Source organism: Mus musculus, chromosome 1, assembly GCF_000001635.26.
Source record: "Mus musculus strain C57BL/6J chromosome 1, GRCm38.p6 C57BL/6J".
Classification (NCBI taxonomy): domain Eukaryota; kingdom Metazoa; phylum Chordata; class Mammalia; order Rodentia; family Muridae; genus Mus; species Mus musculus.
In genome coordinates, this window is record NC_000067.6 from 82,052,813 (window position 1) to 82,064,254 (window position 11,442).

Consider the following 11,442-nt stretch of genomic DNA (forward strand, 5'->3'; position numbering starts at 1 on the left):
ATATTTTATCTCAGTGAGTTATTAAAAAGAAGAAGAGAAAGGAAGGGATATGAAGTTGGAAGGAGATTCAAAGAGTGAGATGATCCAGAAGACACTGGAGACAGAAGACAAGGGGGGCAAATACAGATAACATACATTTTATAGGTATATGAAGTCTCAATAACTAAATTTTTTACAAAATTAAAGAAGCATTTCTGACCAAGTCTGAGACAGTCCTACTCTATAGATATAAATACAAGCATTTTCGTAATTCTAAAACATTTAAGAAATTGTCTAAATCCTTTTCCCTTCACCTCTAGAGTTCACCAAATCCAATTCTTTAAAAAGCACTCGAATATGAATCTCAGCTTTCCTCCATTTCCATAAAATGTTACCTGTAGCCCACTAGGTAGATGTCTCCATCCATTCTTCCTCCATTAACCACACTGTCCCTGTGTCACTATGATGCAATGATGTAGTTGTTCAAGAAACACTTGAAATCTAACATTAAAGGGATACATATATAGATAGTACAACTCAACTCTGGAAAAAAAATGAGTTCACAGAAGAACTTGGATGAAAATGTCAAAATTATGCATAATCTTAAGAGCTGCAGAATGAAATTTCTTACAGGCAGCTTCATGATTCAAAATTCTACATCTGGGCATGACTTTGAATTTGAAACAGTAGATGTGCGTCATAACTGAACATTTTGTCCATCAAAATCATACCTTGGTGTATGCTTCATGCATCAGTGTCCTTCTATTCTGACAGTCTTCCCCTCCAAGAGCTGCATTTTCACTGACTCAGTGTTTTTCATTAACTGAGTGTGTACTTCTATCTGCCATATTAGATAGCAATTGAAGCTGGCTGGTCATTCTTGGTTGTCTCTTCTTAATTTCTATTAGTGGGAACAAATCAAGAGACCATTTCTCTCTCTGCCAGAAGTAAGAGGGTTTTGACTTGGCGGAGTAGGGATGCTTGCCTGAGCCTATTTTCAACAGTGATGATTTGTGGTATCATCTCCCCTTGTTGTATGAACCCATCTCAACCACCAGAAAGCACTGGCATTTCTCCTCTATACACCTAGCACTGGTATACATCAGAAGCACGGGCAGCTTTCCTCAAAGGGCATACTCTCTAATCACAGCTTAATAGACCTTCACTGAGAGCCAGAAATATGCCCTTTTAACAAGAACATCAAGTGATTCACTTGCAGGAGATGTGAGGAGAAGTCTACTTTCTGAAATGCCATAAAAGTGAGAGCCAGCGGCTAGCTTACTGGCTACAAGACACCTCTTGGTGACAGTCATAAGATTCATCCTGTACTAATTTGAATGCACTATTGTAAATCAAAGCTGGAGGGACAAACCCAGGTGACTTCCATATATCAGTGAATGCTGAGAAAATTACCCAATTCTATCTACTATCTGAAACTGGTCACTGGTTTATACCTAAAGAACACAGGACACTTTCATCAGTGTGCCCATACTCTCTGGCCATCTTTTCATAGTAACATTTATAAGAATGAGACTCAAGAGAAAGAAGAAGAAAAACTGAATCTTCTGTCTATACATAGGTTGAAAATTTTGAGAATTCAAACTCAAATCAAGAAAATACAGATATGCCATTTTTCCCACATGACCTCAATTTGTTTGCAAATTAACAATTATGTTTAAATCTGCAGAGCCACATATGCTTAAAACCAACAACTTCCCCTTCTAGCACCAATCCCTTCCTCAACACAGATTCATTCACATACAGGTAGGCATCTCTAATTTAAAACATTGAAGCCTGTTGAACAACAATATTATATATAAGTAGGAAATTCTATTTCTGACTTCATCTGACATGTCATGGACAAAATTCAGACTTATTTAAAAGAAACACTGCATAAAATTATCTTCAAACATGGACAAAAAGTATTTATGAAATCCAATGAGTTTTACTTTTACACTCGGAATTCAACCGTATTATATGTCATTGCCTATTTACAAACATTCCAAAATCAAAACAAGGTAAATTCAAGATGCCTTGGGTTCTAAACATTTTTAGATTACACCTTGACATCTGAATTCTTACTCTCTCTGGATAGTTTATCAGTTACTAAGCTGGTGCTATGATCTTGATATGTTTGGTCTCTATTATTAGTTAAAATAGTAGGTAGATAATAACAAAGCTATGTTCTAGATTAAGGGAAGCCAATTCGTACTTTATTAGCTCACAGTGAGGTTAATTAAAGCACGTTGAGAATTTGAGATAGAATCATATCCTTAGCTAGGTTCTTTAGTAATAAAGACCAGAGAGCAGTAATTGTGGTCCCTGGGCTTTCAAAACATGATTAGTTTTATCTTTTCTCTTGAATAAGGCTATGCTTCAGGAATCTTAGAAAACATTTAATCAATAAGATGCCACGGAACACAAAACTCTCATCATTTAATAAAGAAACCAAGACTCAGAACAACTCTATATGTCTGGATAAACATATGCAAGTGGATATATTGATCTTCCAAGCAGAGAATTTCATTTCATTGAACGTCAAAAAATTTAAAATGAGTATCTGTCTACTAGGAAAGGCAGAAATACTTTTAACAAATGAATGTCAGGTACTTGCATCTCAGAAACACTGCTGTCTTTAGAAATCATGTGTCAGTCAAGTACACTGAGCCCTAATCCCTCAAGAAACAGCTGTCCCTCATTGCCAGTCCTCTCTCTAAATGTCTCATAAAGGCAAACCTCCCACAGAAAGAAAAGTACAGAGAGACAAGAACACACTGATCCTAAGTTCTCTAACTACAGAGTCTCAAAAGTGAGCATTTGGGAAGGTAACAAGATCAGAAAAGAGAAAACATACAAGTGTTCATAAAATTAGTTTGCATTTTAGTCACCTCTAACATCCGGCTAAGTTGATTCTACTCTATGTCAAGTTAACAAGTGAAAGGAACAACTATGAATGGTTTACTCTATAAACCATGGCATGGTTTTCACAGGAATCATCTACATACCTTGGAGATCCTAAACTGAAAGACTGAAAGAAGGGTGAACTATTAAGATTGGCAATAGGTGTTAGACATCCAGTGATGACAGGCAGAGAACTGTTGGAAAATGAAGGAAGGGGAAGCAAGGCAGGATGAGAACACAGACAGGGAGACAGCCAGTAAGGACATAAAGGGAAGCTAGTTCAAGAAAGGCAGGAGACCTGAGCAACAGGTCCTGTCAATCCAAGAGAGGAATAGTTCCAAAGGGAGAGGAATAGTGGGGAGTAAGATCCCTTCATTCAGAAATAGTAAATCATAGTTTCACTTAGGAATGGGAAAAATACTGGAAAGAGAGAGTGTGCATTAAAGAGCTCAGAATGATAACTGTACACAGCAAAATGATTATCAGTATTCTAAAGCACACAGAGAAGTTAGAAATTAGAAAAACATTTGATTATGGATTTATAGACTACAAACTACTAAAAACTTTCTGCATTTGAATGGGAAAGGTCATTGCTAGCTTTCAAATGGTAATATAGCTAAGTGGTGTCCTTTTCCATGATTATTTAACATTTAGCAAACCAGAAAACAAAATTCTCCTTTTACAAGCATGAATTTGATTTTAAACTTACATAATTGTGCTAGATACCAAAAGAACAAAAACATAAATAAATTATCCTAAAGTTTATTTCAAATTAATGATATTACATACCAGGCATGATATACCTTACTTCAAACAGTCTCTCAGGATAGTCCAAGTGACTCCAAAAACAACTTAGAATGTCCATGTAGCCCTTGTTGGCCTCTCAGAGGTTGAGGCTGCACACATATCACTGAAGTCTTTGCACCCCCAGGACACACAACCCAGATCTGATATGAAAGCCTTTTTCCTGCAATCTAGCTTCTATGGTTCCAAAAAATACTATGGAAGCTGTCAAGGGAAGGAAGCAATCAAGCAGGTCTACCCGGCTACAACACCAATGAATCAGGACAACTAGCATTGCAGGATATTTATAAAGGTTCAATAAGTTGTACTTATATATTGGGGATATATATATATATATATATATATATATATATATATATATATATATATATCCAAATACTCACAGCTGAGTAATTGGATCTAATGCCCATTCAACAAGAAGGAAATAATGCCTAGTACCCAGTAGAAGAAACCTAGCTAACTTCCTGGAGCTAGTGAAGTCATAGTGCATATTAGAAAAGAAAAATGGATCACCACTTTCTAGGCCAGCATAATTCCTCATTACATTCTAAATCAAATTCTTATACCTACAGATAAGTGTAGCTACCACCCCTCATCAAGGAAACCTCTCTTAACAGCAAATGCAGACCATCACAGAAAACCACAACTATACACAATAGACAGATTGTGGAGCTCCCAGACCCAGTAGAAGCATCTACATTACAGTTCCTACATCTATGGCTTAGGGAACATTTAGGAAGAGAAAGTGGAGAGATTACAAGAGCCAGTATTCTGGAAGTCTTCTGTGAAACAGTCTCTCCTAAAATTTATTGCAAAAACAAGTCCAGAACCCTGAAAATATCAATGAACATGTTAATGCAGAAAGAAAAGTTGAGAGATCCCATTCCTAGAGAAAAAACAATCCTGGGAGAAGGAAAATTTGTCTTTTCTAGGGATGATATTCCTTACTGATGGTCCAATGAAGAGTGGTCAGCTCTGACACCATATACACACAAATAATAGAATGGGATTCAGCAGGTTGTACTTAGCATATTTTTATAGCACACACATTTATATATACATACATACAGACATACATATACATTTCCTCCAGAAGGAAGAAGAAGAAGAAGAAGAAGAAGAAGAAGAAGAAGAAGAAGAAGAAGAAGAAGAAGAAGAAGAAGAAGAAGAAGGAAGAGGAAGAAGAAGAAGAAGAAGAAGAAGAAGAAGAAGAAGGAGGAGGAGGAGGAGGAGGAGGAGGAGGAGGAGGAGGAGGAGGAGGAGGAGGAGGAAGAAGAAGAAGAAGAAGAAGAAGAAGAAGAAGAAGAAGAAGAAGAAGAAGAAGAAGAAGAAGAAGAAGAAGAGACTATCACTTTAAGAGTGGGAGGAAGGGAGCATGAGAGAAGCTGTAGACACATACTTGAGAGGAGCTGGAAAGAGGAAAGGGACAGGAAAAGTTATATAATTCAATTTCAATTAATAATAAATAACTAAAATTAATGATCTTTCTCCTAAAGAATACATAAATAATTGGTTTTTGACACAGTTTCTATGTTTACATGTATTTCCCTAGTGATGCTATTCTAGCGCCTTAATAGTCTTTCTTATGGAGAGGGTACAAAACCAAAACTAGTCAGGGTTCTGTTGAATCATTTCTCAAAGGAAAATATCTAATGACTGCATTAATTTAAAAAATGGACTGCATGTTTACATCAGATAGCTCCTCTGCATTTTGTAAAATGAATCTCATACTGTTGGCATATTCTTCTAGATCATCTTGTGGGAGCTTGGGCTGAGGGCTTTGACTGATGAAAGAGAACAGGATTCAGTTTAGGGAAACTGTTCCAGCCAGTGAGAAGCGATGGAGGAAGAGGAAGATGCTGGGCAGAAGATCAGCATGTTAGAAAAGTCAAGTGTCATAAGAATAAGTGTTATGGGTCAGGGAAGTATACAGGGAAGATCAGAAGCACCTTAGATCACAGAATCCAGGGTCAAACCATGAAAGAACAGGGGAGACTCAAGTAGCAATAACCTTGGTACCACATAATTCACTGCTTTTTCCTGATGGTTGGAAATGGGATGTGTTTCATCACATCCCATTCCACCTTTTATACAGAATGAAATTTTACAATAACAAAAGTTATCCAAGCCTTGAGTTAAGCCTAGAAGGACCTGAAAAATCTCTCTAAAATTGCTCGAAAGACTTCAAGCTCTCAATGAACAGAAATATCATTGACATTGATGAATCAGGTCCACAGTAGTACTGGTCTCTTCTCTAACCTTGTGCTTTTTTTTAATCCATCCACTATTGTCAGTTAATCATCTTCATAAACACCATATGTTCTATAGTTTTTCATTTACCTTGTGCCTCATTTCCTATCATTTAAACAGATCTTTTCTTTTTCATTAATGCTTATGTGGTTCAGGCTATAGAACAAATAGGTGGTTTACCATACCCACTACTTTCATTTCATATCAATAACCTAAGAGAAGTCTCCACTGCCTAATGCTCAACATGGTTCAATGATTATGAGATTATTATTATGATTATGAGTCTTAGCAAATTTGTAGTTTCTTTCTTTTTTTTTTTACATTCACATAACTTCTTTTTTTTTTCTTTCCATTTTTTATTAGGTATTTAGCTCATTTACATTTCCAATGCTATACCAAAAGTCCCCCATACCCACCCACCCCCACTCTCCTACCCGCCCACTCCCCCTTTTTGGCCCTGGCGTTCCCCTGTTCTGGGGCATATAAAGTTTGCGTGTCCAATGGGCCTCTCTTTCCAGTGATGGCCGACTAGGCCATCTTTTGATACATATGCAGCTAGAGTCAAGAGCTCCGGGGTACTGGTTAGTTCATAATGTTGATCCACCTATAGGGTTGCAGATCCCTTTAGCTCCTTGGGTACTTTCTCTAGCTCCTGTAGTTTCTTTCTAACTCCTAAGAAAGAGTAATGACTGGAAGATAGCTCATAATTACAGTGATAACAGAATAGGATTCACTCTTCTAGTCAATAAGCCAATTTAACAAATTGACTCTTACTTAATAAAAGACAGAAGCCTCTATCAATCAGAAGGCACAGACTACCTTGTAAACAACAGCAAGCTTCGTATCCAGTCTTTCAGCACATAGCTCCTAACCACTTATGAAATCCTTTATATGACTAATTGAAACTACACTCTCTTCTGCAGTCTTCTTTGGATAGATAGTGCAAGTACAAAATCTTAAGCAGAATAAGAGAAATATACTAGTTTCTCGTCAGTGATGTAAGAAATTTATCATAAATTTTATGACAACACAGATTTATTACCTCCGAGCTCTGGAGGTCAGAAGTCTAAAATGAGTCTCATTGAACTAAGATGGTAGTGTTGGCTCATCATCAAACACCTTCTAGAAGCTCTAAAGGAGAACCCATTTCTTTGGACTCAAGCTAAAGGACATCAATGTCACCAGTCCTTGTCTTTTGAACCCCTAGCTCCTCCAAATTTTCAAAGCCAACAATGGCAGATTTAATTTTTGTCAGAGAAAAATTCTGAGCATACTTTCGGTCATCCCATCTCCCTGTCTAACTTTGATTGCTCTTTTGCATTTCCCAGGCTTTAAGGATATTGGGGTCATCCAAAACTTCCAGTGCGGATACTACGGTTTACAGATATCTGATTAAAAACAATTGCACCAATAATCTTTGTAATCTTTTATCTAAGATATCCAGAGAATAGAGTATGAGCTGCTTCTTCTTCTTCTTCTTCTTCTTCTTCTTCTTCTTCTTCTTCTTCTTCTTCTTCTTCTTCTTCTTCTTCTTCTTCTTCTTCTTCTTCTTCTTTTTTTTTTTGAGTTTTTCGAAACAGGGTTTCTCTGTGTAGCCCTGGCTGTCCTGGAACTCACTCTGTAGACCAGGCTGGCCTCAAACTCAGAAATCCACCTGCCTCTGCCTCCCAAGTGCTGGGATTAAAGGTGTGCGCCATCTCTGCCCAGCGAGTATGAGCTTCTTAAATCAGCGTCATGTTGCTTCTTAATGGACAAAGGAAAACTCCTCCCACATACTGAATCCCACTTGTTACAGACCCTATGCCAGGTATTCTCTATGCCATTTATCCCAGAACAACCTACTCTATAAGGTTATTCTCCTTCCCAGTTTTATAGATTAATAAAACCTGAAATGAACAGAGAGTAAGTAAGTCACTTGCCCGAGGCTATGTAACTACTCAACAGTAGAATCTAAACTGAAATTCAATACCTTTTAACTCCAAGATCCACACTCTTTCTCTCTACTGTGCCTCCTCCAAGGACTAAAAGCATTTAACTAACTGACCATCCATTATGAATATCCCCAACAATTTACATTCTATATTAAGTAGGAAGATTCAATAAATGACTTACAACTAAATTTGGAGTCATGTGACTTATTTATTATTAGGTAGAAGTATAGCATCTACTTCAATGAAATTGCAATCTGGGTTAATATTCTAACATTAAAAGAAAAAAATCAATATACAAAGAATAAATAAGTATTTAATGTAAATGCTAAGAGTCTGGGGCACTCAGAGAAATGATTATAGTCTTCTTAGAATATAAGTCTTATTCATGAATGACTTGATATTATTAGGGAACTATTGGAAGAATCTGAATTGCTGGGCTGAGACTGTTGTACATACATGACCTGACCCCAACTAAGCAAGCACGTGGTACTGCCAGACAATCTCAGTAGACCACTCTGAACAAATACTAGCTGAACATCTACAAAATCTCAGTCACTGAGCAGAAGGGGAGAGAATTAACAGGGCTAGAAGGTCTGTAAAAAGTAAACAGAGAGTTGATATATTTTATATTTCAAAAAGTGGCTTTAAAGATAAATTGTGTGTAAAATGTTGGAGAATGAGATGTACCAACAAGCTTTTTGCAGCAAACCAGGATGAGCATGGTATTGTTCAAGACTGAAATAAAACAGAAAGGCAAGTTGAGTAAAACAGGACAGAGGGAGACACCTGAGATAGGGATGAGAAATGTGCTCAAATCTTGACCATAAGAAGGTCATAGAAAAGAGTCCATGATCACAGCAAGTCAGAACCATCCTGGGTACTGTTTATTTTTTTTTCCATTTTTTATTAGGTATTTAGCTCATTTACATTTCCAATGCTATACCAAAAGTCCCCCATATCCACCCACCCCCACTCCCCTGCCCACCCACTCCCCCTTTTTGGCCCTGGTGTTCCCCTGTACTGGGGCATATAAAGTTTGCAAGTCCAATGGGCCTCTCTTTCCAGTGATGGCCGACTAGGCCATCTTTTGATATATATGCAGCTAGAGTCAAGAGCTCCGGGGTACTGGTTAGTTCATAATGTTGTTCCACCTATAGGGTTGCAGATCCCTTTAGCTCCTTGGCTACTTTCTCTAGCTCCTCCATTGGGAGCCCTATGACCCATCCATTAGCTGACTGTGAGCATCCACTTCTGTGTTTGCTAGGCCCCGGCATAGTCTCACAAGAGACAGCTACATCTGGGTCCTTTCAATAAAATCTTGCTAGTGTATGCAATGGTGTCAGCGTTTGGATGCTGATTATGGGGTGGATCCCTGGATATGGCAGTCTCTACATGGTCCATCCTTTCATCTCAGCTCCAAACTTTGTCTCTGTAACTCCTTCCATGGGTGTTTTGTTCCCAAATCTAAGGAGGGGCATAGTGTCCACACTTCAGTCTTCATTCTTCTTGAGTTTCATGTGTTTAGCAAATTATATCTTATATCTTGGGTATCCTAGGTTTGGGGCTAATATCCACTTATCAGTGAGTACATATTGTGTGAGTTTCTTTGTGAATGTGTTACCTCACTCAGGATGATGCCCTCCAGGTCCATCCATTTGGCTAGGAATTTCATAAATTCATTCTTTTTAATAGCTGAGTAGTACTCCATTGTGTAGATGTACCACATTTTCTGTATCCATTCCTCTGTTGAGGGGCATCTAGGTTCTTTCCAGCTTCTGGCTATTATAAATAAGGCTGCTATGAACATAGTGGAGCATGTGTCCTTCTTACCAGTTGGGGCATCTTCTGGATACATGCCCAGGAGAGGTATTGCTGGATCCTCCGGTAGTACTATGTCCAGTTTTCTGAGGAACCGCCAGACTGATTTCCAGAGTGGTTGTACAAGCCTGCACTCCCACCAACAATGAAGGAGTGTTCCTCTTTCTCCACATCCACGCCAGCATCTGCTGTCACCTGAATTTTTGATCTTAGCCATTCTGACTGGTGTGAGGTGGAATCTCAGGGTTGTTTTGATTTGCATTTCCCTGATGATTAAGGATGTTGAACATTTTTTCAGGTGCTTCTCTGCCATTCGGTATTCCTCAGGTGAGAATTCTTTGTTCAGTTCTGAGCCCCATTTTTTAATGGGGTTATTTGATTTTCTGAAGTCCACCTTCTTGAGTTCTTTATATAGGTTGGATATTAGTCCCCTATCTGATTTAGGATAGGTAAAGATCCTTTCCCAATCTGTTGGTGGTCTTTTTGTCTTATTGACGGTGTCTTTTGCCTTGCAGAAACTTTGGAGTTTCATTAGGTCCCATTTGTCAATTCTCCATCTTACAGCACAAGCCATTGCTGTTCTGTTCAGGAATTTTTCCCCTGTGCCCATATCTTCAAGGCTTTTCCCCACTTTCTCCTCTATAAGTTTCAGTGTCTCTGGTTTTATGTGAAGTTCCTTGATCCACTTAGATTTGACCTTAGTACAAGGAGATAAGTATGGATCGATTCGCATTCTTCTACACGATAACAACCAGTTGTGCCAGCACCAATTGTTGAAAATGCTGTCTTTCTTCCACTGGATGGTTTTAGCTCCCTTGTCGAGATCAAGTGACCATAGGTGTGTGGGTTCATTTCTGGATCTTCAATTCTATTCCATTGGTCTACTTGTCTGTCTCTATACCAGTGGGTACTGTTTTCTAATGTGCTTGAACTCAGTGTCAAATGACATCAATTGGAAAAGTTAAGACTGTAAACAGACACTGAGTACTTTTTCTTTCTTCTGGCTATATATCAAGGTTTCAAAGCCTTAGCACTACTGATATTTCCAGCAATGATATAATATTGAACCTGTAATAACATCTTCAGACTCTACTATCAGAAGCCTTGGGCACCTGCCCTTCTTGTAGTTAAGAAATTTAGAACAGACAGTAAGCTGGGTTAGAAGGTGAAGTATTTGTCACTGTCATGGTTTGTATATTCTTGGACCAGGGAGTGGCACCACTTGGAGGTGTGGCCTTGTTGGAATAGGTCTGGCCTGGATGGAGTACGTGTGTCACTGTGGGTGTGGGCTTCAGACCCTCACCCTAGTTGCCTGGAAGTCAGTCTTCCACTAGAAACCTTTGGATGAAGATGTAGAACTCTCAGCTCTGCCTGCGCCATGCCATGCTCCCACCTTGATAATGGACAGAACCTCTGAACCTGTAAGCCAGCCCCAATTAAATGTTGTTTTTATAAGACTTGCCTTGGTCATGGTGTCTGTTCACAACAGTAAAACCCCAACTAAGACTTTGCTCCCTAGAGCCACAGGCTGGAAGGAAGGGGATGCCTGGTTTTGCATGTTCATTTCTCACCTCCAAAAAAACCAACCAAATAAACAAACAAAAAAAAAAAAACAAACAAACCACTGTGGCACATTCATCCCAGTACCCAAAACAGAAACAAAATGTTGAAGGAAGGTGCTTCAAATACTAATCAGTGGGGCCAGAATGCCCACCAGCCGAGAGCCACTACTGTAGCAACCTGGAAAGGAAAAGGAAAA